This window comes from Helicoverpa armigera, chromosome 11 (assembly GCF_030705265.1).
Source record: "Helicoverpa armigera isolate CAAS_96S chromosome 11, ASM3070526v1, whole genome shotgun sequence".
Classification (NCBI taxonomy): domain Eukaryota; kingdom Metazoa; phylum Arthropoda; class Insecta; order Lepidoptera; family Noctuidae; genus Helicoverpa; species Helicoverpa armigera.
Window position 1 is genome coordinate 23,886 of NC_087130.1, and position 13,663 is coordinate 37,548.

Sequence of the window (13,663 nt, forward strand, 5' to 3'; positions counted from 1 at the left end):
ATATGGATACTTACCTGTATATTGAGTATATAGTTTAAGTACCAATATACGGAAAAAAAAAAAAAAAAAAAAAGTGTATAAATATATATATAATAAAAGATACGGAAAGCTCAAAAAAAAAAAATACTGGGCCAAGTGCACTGCTTAGCTGTAAATTAGACAATAAATAAATCACCATAGATATAAGTTAGTTCAAAGATGTTAGCTATGTAAATGTATGTAAGATAATAATTCAACAAATCGCAATAAAGAGCTCTGACAACGTTAGAGGACAACTTGCGAGGAGAGGTTTTAGCCGGTAAGAGTCCGGCACTACCTCTGGTGTCCATGAGGATTTCCCACTCCATTAACAAAAAACCTAACCTAACCTTTTTTTTTCTCGGGGAAATCCTCATGGACTTCCTCCGCCTGGGAGAGGCGGAGGGTGTGCCGGACTCTTACCGGCTAAAACCCCTGTGTCCTCCTTGGGCGCGGGGCCGCGGGAATCCAAATTCTTCCGCAGCCCCGCACTGGTGCTGGCCCGCCTTGCGGGCCTCGCCTCGGGCACGGGGTGAGGTGTTAAACTCCCCGTGCAACGCTCAGAGGCGCGCGTCGACACCCGCGCGCGCCTCCGCCTCGGGTCCGCTGAATAGGGGCGGGACTTCCCCAAGTCCTTCGCCCCTGGACCCGTTCATGGGGCGGAAGAGGGCGTTGTTCGCCCTCCTCCGGCGCCCGGAGCGCCTGCTGCGGGCGGGATCGGCAGTTGAAATCTCCTCTCCCGTTCCGCAGCTTCCTTCTGCGACATCACGTCCTCGCAGAAGGACACCACTGCGTCCCACGACTCTGCGCTGCCGACCATCTTCCGTACCACGGCCGGCAGCGACAGATCGCCTCCTACTTCATTTGTGAGGACACGGCGCTGTCCTCCCAAGCAACACACTGAACGAACGTGTTGCGCCGTGTCCTCCCCGCCATGGACGCAGTGGTGGCACCGAGCGTCCGGCTCCCTGCCTATGCGACACAGGTACTTGCCGAAGCAGCCGTGCCCCGACAGCACCTGCGTCACCCTGAACGACAGGGAGCCGTGCCTTCTCCCGAGCCAGTCGTCGAGCACTGGCCGGATCGCCTCGACGGTGGCGAGGCCGGCGGTAGGGCGCAGAAGCCTCTGCCGCCATTCCGCCACCAAGACCTGACGGAGCTCTGCTCGGCGCTGCGCTATCTGCCGCTGCACCGGCCTCGAGTCCCGTGCTCGCTCTTCCTCGCGCCACCGATACAGCGACGCGAGTACTTTAGCCTCTAGGTCCCAGGGCGGGGATCCGGCCAGGACGCAAGCCGCCTCGTAGGAAATCGTGCGATACCCGCGGACGACTCTGACGGCCATCGCCCTCTGCGGTCTGCGCAGAATGGCTAGAGTGCTGGCCGCCAGGTCCATCGCCCACACAGGGCCCCATATAGGGCCATGGACCGCACGATTCCCACGTACAACCGCCTACAGGCGGCGCTCGGGCCCCCCATGTTAGGAAGCAACGTTGACAGCGCGCCCGCTGCACCCATCAGCTTGGGCACCAGCCGCCGGAAGTGGGGCCGAATTCCATCGGCTGTCGAGCACCAATCCCAGATACTTCATGGTGGACTCGACAGCTATCCGGGCTCCACCGACCACGATGTGTGATCCCGACGGCGGCGCGCGTCGGGGGCCATGAAACACCATGGCCTCCGACTTGTTGAGGGCCACCTCCAGGCCCAGGCGCCGGATGCGGTTCACCACCTGTGACACCGCAGCCGTGGCTATCAACGCTGCTTCCCTGTGCGAGCTCCCCCGGGCAGTGACAAGCGTGTCGTCCGCATAACACGTCAAGTCGGCGCCCGACGGGAGTTCGCCTCTCAGCACCCATCAACCGATGTTCCACAGGAGCGGCCCCAGCACCGATCCCTGTGGAACACCGCACGTCATGAGGTGCCGACCGGCACCGTCATGTCCCCGATATGTGACGCATCTACCTTCTAGGTAGGCCCCTACTGTGCGACGGAGGTAGGGAGGCACGCGGTGATATCTCAGTGCCTCCCGAATACAGCTCCAACCTAACCTAACCTAACCTTTTTTTTTTTTTTTCCTCGGGGGGAAATCCTCATGGACTTCCTCCGCCTGGGGAGAGGCGGAGGGGTGTGCCGGACTCTACCGGCTAAAACCCCCTGTGTCCTCCCCACGGGCGCGGGGCCGCGGGAATCCAAATTCTTCCGCAGCCCCGCACTGGTGCTGGCCCGCCTTGCGGGCCTCGCCTCGGGCACGGGGGGGTGAGGTGTTAAACTCCCCCGTGCAACGCCTCAGAGGCGCGCGTCGACACCCGCGCGCGCCTCCGCCTCGGGTCCGTGGAATAGGGGCGGGACTTCCCAAGTCCTTCGCCCCTGGACCCGTTCATGGGGGCGGAAGAGGGCGTTGTCTGCCCTCCTCCGGCGCCCGGAGCCTGCTGCGGGCGGGATCGGCAGTTGAAATCTCCTCTCCCGTTCCGCAGCTTCCTTCTGCGACATCACGTCCTCGCAGAAGGACACCACTGCGTCCCACGACTCTGCGCTGCCGACCATCTTCCGTACCACGGCCGGCAGCGACAGATCGCCTCCTACTTCATTTGTGAGGACACGGCGCTGTTCCTCCCAAGCAACACACTGAACGAACGTGTGTTGCGCCGTGTCCTCCCCGCCATGGACGCAGTGGTGGCACCGAGCGTCCGGCTCTCTGCCTATGCGACACAGGTACTTGCCGAAGCAGCCGTGCCCCGACAGCACCTGCGTCACCCTGAACGACAGGGAGCCGTGCCTTCTCCCGAGCCAGTCGTCGAGCACTGGCCGGATCGCCTCGACGGTGGCGAGGCCGGCGGTAGGGCGCAGAAGCCTCTGCCGCCATTCCGCCACCAAGACCTGACGGAGTTTGCTCGGCGCTGCGCTATCTGCCGCTGCACCGGCCTCGAGTCCCGTGCTCGCTCTTCCTCGCGCCACCGATACAGCGACGCGAGTACTTTAGCCTCTAGGTCCCAGGGCGGGATCCGGCCAGGACGCAAGCCGCCTCGTAGGAAATCGTGCGATACCTGCGGACGACTCTGACGGCCATCGCCCTCTGCGGTCTGCGCAGAATGGCTAGAGTGCTGGCCGCCAGGTCCATCGCCCACACAGGGGCCCCATATAGGCCATGGACCGCACGATTCCCACGTACAACCGCCTACAGGCGGCGCTCGGGCCCCCATGTTAGGAAGCAACGTTGACAGCGCGCCCGCTGCACCCATCAGCTTGGGCACCAGCCGCCGGAAGTGGGGCCGAATTCATCGGCTGTCGAGCACCAATCCCAGATACTTCATGGTGGACTCGACAGCTATCCGGGCCCCACCGACCACGATGTGTGATCCCGACGGCGGCGCGTCGGGGCCATGAAACACCATGGCCTCCGACTTGTTGAGGGCCACCTCCAGGCCCAGGCGCCGGATGCGGTTCACCACCTGTGACACCGCAGCCGTGGCTATCAACGCTGCTTCCCGTGCGAGCTCCCCGGCAGTGACAAGCGTGTCGTCCGCATAACACGTCAAGTCGGCGCCCGACGGGAGTTCGCCTCTCAGCACCCATCAACCGATGTTCCACAGGAGCGGCCCCAGCACCGATCCCTGTGGAACACCGCACGTCATGAGGTGCCGACCGGCACCGTCATGTCCCCGATATGTGACGCATCTACCTTCTAGGTAGGCCCCTACTGTGCGACGGAGGTAGGGAGGCACGCGGTGATATCTCAGTGCCTCCCGAATACAGCTCCAGGGCAGGGTGTTGAACGCGTTGGAGATGTCCAAAGACACCGCCAACACCACCCCACCCTGGGACACCGTCTCCTCCGCCAGGGCTCTCACGCGCATTATGGCGTCTACGGTGGAGCGCCCGCGACGAAAACCAAACTGGTTGTCGTCCAGGTCCGGCCCTCTCTGCACAAGTGGCTGACGAGGCGATCTGCGATGACACGCTCAAAGAGTTTGCCCGCCCGTCGAGCAGCACTATGGGCCGGTACGCGGACGGCGAGTCCGCGGGCGCTCCTTCCTGAGCAGGACCAGCCTCCCTCCTTCCACACACTGGGAAACTGACCCTGCTCGAGACATGCCGTGAAGAGCCCTCTCAGCTGGGGCTCTAGCACCTTCAGAGCCAGGACGAGAGCTCGGCCAGGAACTCCGTCGGGTCCGGGCGCCGTGTTCTTAGCCCGGAGCCGCGACACGGCCGCCTCGTCTCTGCTTGCGTCACCTCGGGGACATCGGTGCTCTCCTCTCGGGAGAGTCTGTGGCCGAGGGTGAAGCCATCGTCGGGGAACGTGTCCCGCTCGCTCAGGGAAGAGCGCCAATACGACCGCCCCTAGCAGCTGGGGCTGCATGCTCTGCACCAGTGGAGGCGCCCATGCACGCAGCTTGCCCCGTACCCAACGGTAGGGCGGCCCCACGGATCCCGATCCAGGGACCCCAGCAGCTCCTCCCTGGCACGCGACTTAGAATCGCCGATGGCCAGCCACAGAGTTCCTTGGACGCGCTGTACACCTCATACAGCGCGTCCTCTCGGGGAAACCCGTCGACGTCGTCTCCGGTATCGTGTGTACTGGCGGCGAGCCGCAACGCACGCGATGCGCAACTGCGCAATCTCGGCGGTCCACCAGTACACCTGGCGCCTTGCGGACTGTTGGCGGACGCGGGGCATGGACGCGTCGCAGATCTGCGTCATCGCCCCGCGAAACCGCAGCGCCACCGCTTCGACGTCGACGGGGCCGTCCGTCGCCGACTCCCAAATCCAGGACTGGACTAAGGCAGCTTCCTCGAGCAGTTCCTTGTCGATGCACTTAAGCGCCCAGCGCGGGCCGTCGTTGATCGGGGCTGTTGGATGGCGGCCGCTCGCGGTCTGGGCAGAGACGTCGAACCGGATATACCTGTGGTCCGACAGCGTCTCCACCTCCACGGCGACACGCCAGTCGCGGACTCGGCTGGCGACAGAGGGGCTAGCGAACGAGACGTCCACTATCGACCCGCCCCGCTGCCGCACGCACGTGTATTCCGAGCCCCGAACCTAACTTAACCTAACCTAACCTAACCGGCGAAGGAGGCAGCATTGTCGTCACGGAGGAAGCCAGACTACGACCAATGTCCGATTTCATACATCAGGCGACAAATCCGTCAGGATTCGCTTGGTGAGTGGAATCGGAGATATGTGTCGGGCGAGACGGCCTCGGTGACGAAGATGTTTCTTCCTGACGCCATCGCCGCCTTCCGTATTGTGAAACAGGTGCGGCCAACAGGCGTTCTCACACAGGTATTAACAGGGCACGGTGGGTTCTCAGAATACTTGAACCGTTTCAAGTGTAAGGAGAGCCCATCGTGTGTCTGCGACCTAACCGCAGAAGAGAGTGTCCCGCATATAATTCTAGAGTGTCCCATTTTCTCACGGGACAGACACAACATAGAATGCCAACTAGGCATCATATTGACAAGGGACAACGTGAAAGACGTGATGTCGGGCAAGTCTAGAAATACATTTTTAGTGTACTGCGAGAATGTAGCCAAATCCGTATTAAAAAGAAACAAGACTGTATAAAACTATGTTTTATTTATAATATAGATTATAACATAGAAACATAGTAATAAGAAGCATAAAATTGTAAGTGTAGTACATAAGAATATTATAAATAGTCATAAGAAAGATAGTAGGTGTAACATGGTAGAAAATAAGTAAAATAAAACAAATAGTATATAAGAACGTAAAATATTTATATAAGCTATATAAGCTGTAAAATAAAAACAAGGAGTAAGAGAACTCATTTCCCCTACTAAATTTTTAATAAATATAAAAATAGAATAGGAAAACAAAAGTGGGAGTCCCACCCACAAGAATGAATGAGGAAGGATAGTAGAAAGACACTGTATGAAGCATGAAAGTACGAGAGGAAAATCAGCGAGAACTGGTATGAAAGAGAATTAGCATTACATAGGCGCCAATTAATGTGGCGGATTTGGTACAAAAAAAAAAAACCTAACCTAACCTAACCGCACCACGTGACAGCATAATGCCATAGAGTTTCACATAAACACAGAGAAACCAACATCATCTGGTACAGGCAACGTCTCAACTTTCATGTTTAACACCGAAAAAGCGGACTGGGCAGCATTCAGGGATGCCGTGCTGCAAGAGGTGGCACTTTCCGACATACTCGACAGCGACGTCAGCACTCTAGACAAGGAACAACTTGAGGCTCTCATCAGTCGTATAACATCGTTGATACGAGATTGCTGCAAGGAAACGATGCCCATCAGAAGTGGAAAAGCCAAGCAGAAGCCTCCTTGGTGGAGCGATACGCTGCAGCGGCTCAAGGAGGAAGTCATAAGCCTTCACCGGCAAATTCACTCGGCAAAACTATCTGGCCAGCCCCTTGATGCCCTGCTTGAGGAACAAGTCATCAAAAAGAAGCAGTATAGCGAAGAAATGAAACGCGCATCCACCGAAAACTTCCGTAAGTTTTGCGAGCTACAAACCAGAGAGAACGTCTGGTCCCTCACCAATCGCCTCCTTAAGGAAACGGCACCGAGAAGACCTCCCACCACCTTAAAAATAGGAGACAGATACACTGCTGATGCAGAAGAGACTGCAAGCGCCTTGCTCAAGCACTTCTACCCCGATGACTCTCCGGACCAAACGCCGGAGCAGAGACAGTTGCGCACCCACTTCAACAATTATTCCATGAACACCCCGGATGATCTCCCCTTCACGGAGGAAGAGGTGCTTGAGCAACTTAGCTCCATAAGTCCGAAAAGCCCCGGATTGGACAATCTAACATCAGATATTTGCCATAAGTTCACAAAGATATACCCCCGGCTCATGACAGATATTTTAAATAGATGTCTCTCACTCCAGTACTTTCCTGGAGCGTGGAAGGAGGCCTACGTAAAGATCATTCCCAAACCGGGCAAAGACGACCACATGGATCTTAAATCCTACCGCCCCATAGGACTGCTTCCGGTCTTCGGGAAGTTACTGGAGAAATTATTTATCAAAAGGGTCGTCCATAAAGCAGAGTCGGAGAATAAACTCAACAACAACCAGTTTGGCTTTCGGCAACAAAGAAACACGACGCTAGCCGTTCACACCGCTCTGGACTTCATCCGCCTCGCAAAAGAGAGTAAAAAACTTGTAATCGCGGTCTCTTTGGATATCAAGGCGGCGTTTGACAATGCTTGGTGGCCCGCACTTTTCCAACGTCTCGCCAATCTTGGTGTGCCCAATAACATCTACGGGCTCATCAAGGATTACGTCAGGGATCGAGTAGTCACTTTGGATCACGCCGGAGTGCGCGCGCGTAAAACACTCACAAAGGGGTGCATACAGGGGTCTGCGTGTGGCCCCGTTCTGTGGAACATGATCTTGGATGAACTCCTAGACATGCAGCTGCCAGCGGGATGCCACATGCAGGCCTTTGCGGATGATGTTCTCCTCGTAGTCACCGCTGACAACACTGAAGAACTCCAGGTGGTGTCAAACACCGTCCTGACAAAAATTAGAAACTGGGGAACAAACGTTAAACTTAGTTTTGGACCAGCTAAAACACAAATTATTGCTTTCACGCCGAAGGCCAAGTCTGTGCAGCTCCACATGGACGGCGCAGACTTGGCATTCGTGCCTGAAATTAAATTGCTGGGCATCATCATTGATGAAAAGCTCTTATTCAAAAGACACCTAAAATACGTGCTAGGTAAGGCCTCGCGCATTTACAACAAACTGTGCATCTACGCGAGGCCAACCTGGGGCACACACCCCGAAAACACACGCACCATATACCTGCATGTCATCGAGCCGATCGTCACCTACGCTGCGGGAATATGGGGTCAAGTGGCAAGGCAGAAGAGCGCACGCAAGGATCTGGCCAGCCTGCAACGAGGCTTCGCGCTAAAGGCCATCCGCGCCTTCAGGACAGTGTCCACTAACGCTGCACTGGCGCTGGCGCAGCTCATTCCACTTGACCTCAGAGTCCTCGAGGTACATCAAATCGAGCAAACTCGCCTTACCAACACCACTTCCTTTTTGCCAGAAGATATTCTGCTGGAGCGACCCACACCTGTACGCGAACTACTGCACCCAGCTTTGAGAATCACTAAATCCCATCTAGACCACGAAGAAACGGACGAAACGCACCAAATATACACCGACGGCAGCAAGCTGGACAGTGGCGCTGTGGGAGCTGCTTTTGTGTGCTTTGACCCAGGTGGCTCAGAACAACCGACCATAATTAAAAAACTTAAACTACACGACTCTTGCACGGTCTTCCAGGCTGAGCTCTTCGCCATCCTGGAGGCCTGCAAATGGGCGACTCGCAAATATCAAAAGACCGTCATCTACACAGACTCCCAATCTTCACTACTAGCAATAGCAGACAGAAGCAACACTCATCCACTCGTCACACAGATACACAAAATTATACTGTCGGAGACAAAATAATACTTCTTCTTGTATATGTAAAGAAAAGTAATTTAATTAAAATAAAATGAATACAGGTGTAAGGACACGGACGACGCGACACTTTCTTCGTTTTATATTAAATTTGTATTATTTCGACAATGCTCTTGTGGTGTGCGTAATTCGCAATATGGCGGCGCGTGCCTCCAGCGCGCGCGTCTTGCGCCCGCGTCCCTCTCTCCACCCCCTCGCGTCCCGTAGAGCCGGGCACACTTCCGCCCGGTTTAGTAAGTTTAGTGTGGGGCGCGAACATCCTCCCGGGGTTGAAAGGGTAGCTTTCAAGCTTCTTTATTCTCGGCAGCATCCTTGTCATCATTGATCAGCGTCGTGTCTGCTGGGGCTGAACTTGGTAGGATGCACATTTTGTTCACAGCCCTTCGTACTGTGCCTCTGGAAGACATGACATCGGCCACCCTGCTGACTCCATCCGTCCCAGGATACAAATGTGTGACACGGCCGAGTCTCCATTGCAGTGGGGGAACATTTTCTTCCTTCAGGATCACCAGATCACCCACACGAAGCTCATGCTGCCTGGTTTTCCATTTCGTGCGTTGCTGCAGCTCCGCTACGAACTCCCGGCGCCATCTTTGCCAGAAGTCTTGTCTGATTTTCTCTATAAGTTGGTAACGATTTGGACTCTTCGTATTAATAGGTGCCGACGGTAACGACGTGAGAGGTCGCCCGACAAGAAAGTGCCCTGGGGTAAGTGGTGAAGGATCGGTAGGATCGGAAGATAGGGGAGACAGAGGACGGGAATTAAGTATGGCCTCGACTTGTGCTAATAACGTAGCAAGCTCCTCGAACGTCAAGGAAGCTTTACCGGCCGTGCGTTTTAAATGAAACTTTGCCGACTTGACTCCTGCTTCCCATATGCCCCCAAAGTGAGGCGAGTACGCCGGGCTAAATACGAATTTTATACCATTATCATTCGCGAAATTATCAGTACACTTACGATTGGACCTGAGCACTCTACACATTTCGTTATTTGCGCCTCTGAAATTAGTGCCATTATCGCAATAGATGACACTAGGTTTGCCTCTTCTTGATATGAACCTTTTTAAAGACAATATAAATGCATCAGAGCTCAAACTGCTTACTAATTCTAAATGAATCGCCTTAGTCGAGAGGCATACAAATAAACATAAATAACATTTTGAGGATTGACTTCCTCTACCTTTGCGACTAGAAATAGTAAAAGGACCAGCAAAATCTACACCGCATGTGTAGAAAGGAAACATTGAGTAAGTTCTTTCCGAAGGTAAGTTACCCATTATTGGTTGAATGGTTTTTCCTCGAAAGCGAGTACAGAGTAGACACTTCTTACTCGTACTGCGAGCTAAATTTCTACCTCCTATGGCCCAAAATCGCTCTCTGATAGACGCTAGCAGATGTTGCGGTCCTGCATGAAATAAACGTTCATGTTCTTGCCTGAATAACAATTGAGTGAACTGATGTTTTGCATCTAAAATCATGGGGTGCTTCTTATCATAATCAAATTCAGAATTTTGAAGCCTACCACCAACTCTCAATATATTGTTGTCATCTAAGAAAGGATTCAAAGACAGTAATTTAGACTTACAATTGAGAGTTTTCTTATCACTAATTAATTTAATTTCGTCAGAGTAACTATCCAACTGACTTAACCTAACTAAAGTTAATAATGACTTATCTAATTCCTTAACATCTAATGGTCCACTAATTCTACTATTTTTATTTAAACAATTGTGTACAAAACGTTGCACATATGCATAGATCCTAATAAGTTTATTAAAGTTAGAATATTTTTCAAATTCAATTATGTTATTTACAATTGTGGTGTGACATTCAATGTTGCGTGGGATTTTAAGTTCTGGTAAACTAGGGATTTGTTGTTGTGTAGGCCAACAAGTAGGGTCATTAGCGAGGAACGAAGGCCCTGCCCACCAAAGGCTAGAAGCTTTTAACTGCTTGGGAGACACACCTCTAGAACCCATGTCTGCAGGGTTTTGATCAGTTGGTACATATCTAAAGTCGAATCCCGGTGTCAGTTGATTTATTTCGTTCACTCTATTACAAACAAATACTTTAAGATCCCTGGGTGGAGTTTGCACCCATCCCAACACAACCATCGAATCAGACCATAGAACTTTTCGGGATATATTACATTGTAAGGAATCTAATACCTTTAAACATAGACGAGCCCCTAGGAGTGCGCCACACAACTCCAGCCTCGGTATAGTGGTTGGATTCATTGGGGCGACTCGTGCTTTAGCACACAACAACCTAACTGTTACCTTTCCAGTACAGTCTTCAGAGCGCAAGTAGATACATGCCGCGTAGGCTTGTTGTGAGGCATCGACAAAACAATGTAGTTCTATAGTTTTAGGATTGTCACATAAAACCCAACGTTCTATATTAATATCAGACAAATATGAAAATTCTTTCAAAAGGTTAGACCAATCCTTACAAAATTCAACTGGTACTGGGTCATCCCAGTCCAGTTTAGCAGACCATAATTGCTGTAGTAAAATTTTAGGTACTATAATACAAGGGCTTAATAGTCCTAAAGGATCAAATACTTTGGCCGTAGTAGAGATTACTGACCGTTTGGTTATTTGAGCAGAATGCTGTAAATCTGTGGAAAATAGTAAATTATCAGACTTAGGACACCAAATAAGACCTAATACACTAGATTCCTTATTAAAATCTACAAATTTAGCTGTATCATCATCATTTTCAAATAAGCTAGGACAATTTGTTCTGAATTTTCTTAAAGGCAAGAGTGCTGAATCAAGAGTAGCAACAACTTCCCTATAAATATATTTTAAACCCTCTACAGTTTCGGAGCCAGTATTTAAATCATCAGCATAAAAATCATTTTCAATGACACATGCTATAGACTTATCCTCACATTCTTTTGCTAACTGTAGCAAACATCGAGTACTTAGAAATGGTGCGGACGCAGTACCATAAGTGACTGTGTTTAGCTGTAAGATATCTATCGGTTTTGTTTCGTCATCGCGCCATAATATTAGTTGTAGGTGGCGCTGCGGTTCCTTGATTTTAATCTGCCGGAACATCTTCTCTATATCTCCGGTGAGAACATATTTATGTTTACGAAAGCGAAGCAAAATTGATATTAAATCACTCTGTATAACTGGCCCGACCATCTGTATATCATTAAGTGATTTTCCAGAACTAGTTTTACATGAGGCATTGAACACTACCCGCAGTTTAGTGGTTTCACTTTTTTCCCTTATTACTGCGTGGTGGGGCATATAATATCCGAACTCAGGTTTATTTTTTAAAACTCTTAAATGTCCTAAATTAGCATACTCATCTATGAACTCCTTGTATTTAATCTTAAGACTAGGATTCTTAGCAAATTTTTTCTCTAGATTTAAAAAGCACTTCTTAGCTATATAATATGAGTTCCCAAGAGCTTCCTCAGGGGACTCCTTAAAAGGCATTGTCACAGCAAACCTACCATTTGGTAATCTAGAAAAATTCTCAATAAAATTGTTTTCACAAAGCTGTTCTTCTACAGAATATGTTTTAGTAACTGGAAGGTCATCAATTGTCCAAAACCTTTCTAAAGATTCCTTTATTTCTTGAGTGAAATTACAATAAACTTGTGAGGTTGGCTGTTGTGTACTTATTGGGCCACTCACTAGCCACCCAAACTTGGACTCCTGTAAAACAGGATTTTTATTACCTAATTTAATTAAATTAGAGCCTACTATGTCCCAGTAGACATCTGCCCCTAAGAGGATATCTACCTCAGAAGGGAAAAAGTAATTTGGATCAGCTAAAACAATGTTACTTGGTAATTTCAAATATTCAGTATTTATTAAAGAATTTGGTAAAATTCCAGTAATTCTGGGAACAACTAAACACTTAACTTTAATCTCAAAAGAATTACACCTAGACTTAAGCTTTAAATTACAACTTTGCTTAATACTACAATTAGAATTATTAATACCACAAACATTTACAGACCCTCCCGGGTTAATCACTAAACCTAATTTTTCTTTTAAACTGTCAGTAATGAAGGATGATTGGCTTCCTGTATCTAACAGGGCTCTGGCTGTGTATGTTTTCTTATCTTTCACAACCTGGATAAGAGCTGTACTTAACAACACCTGGTCGCTGCTGACCACAGACAGTGACACCGGTAAAGATGATGTTGATGGTTGTTCACTATTTTCTGTTTGTGTGACATGCACTAATGTGTTATGCTTTTTCTTGCATGTACGACACATCGCCTTTAATCTACACTGATATGCATTATGACCACTTCGAAAACAATTCTTGCATAAATTAAACTTAGTAATCTCACCTAGACGTTCATCCACAGTCATACCTTTAAATTTGTCACACAAGTAAAGTGGGTGAATTTCCTTGCACACAAGACATTCATTATTATTTACTTTCTTATCAACAGCTGCAACAAAACTTTTGGAGTGTGTGTTTGTTTTATGTTTGTGATCAGGAACTTTGTCTGAGTGAGTATTATTAAAGTAGGAAGTCTCAAGTATGTCAGCCCGGTTGCGAAGAAAATCAAAGAAATCGGTCAACATTACAAGTTCACTAGACTTACTTTTGTGTTCTTGCCACTTCCTGGCGGTATGCAAGTCTAACTTAGATGAAATCATAAATATAATGAGAATGTCCCACTTATTTGTTGGCAGGCCTAGCGTCTCAAGTGCTCTAAGATGCTTCATGACATGGTCAACAATGAATCTCAGAGATTTGTATGATTCCCTCTTTAATGGTTCGATATTAAATAATGCTGTTAAATGGTTATTAACTAAAATATCTTTGTTTTCAAACCGTTGACACAATAAGTCCCAGGCAACTTTATAATTCTTAGCGCTAAACTCTATGGACTTTATAACTACAGCTGCACTTCCTTCAAGCGCAGACCTAAGGTAATGAAACTTATTTATATGTGGAATTTCTAAGTTGCTATCTACAACAGACAGGAATGTGTCTTTAAATTCTAACCACTTTAGGTAGTTTCCATCAAAAGTGGGAAGTTTTATAGTGGGTAATTTGATCCCGCTGTGTTTATGAGAACTATAATTACTTGAAAATTGATCATTATGATCTGTCTCTTTTTTGACACCGCTATTATCTAATAATTCTTGACTTATTGCTATTAAATTAATGAACTTATTTTCTAACACTTCTC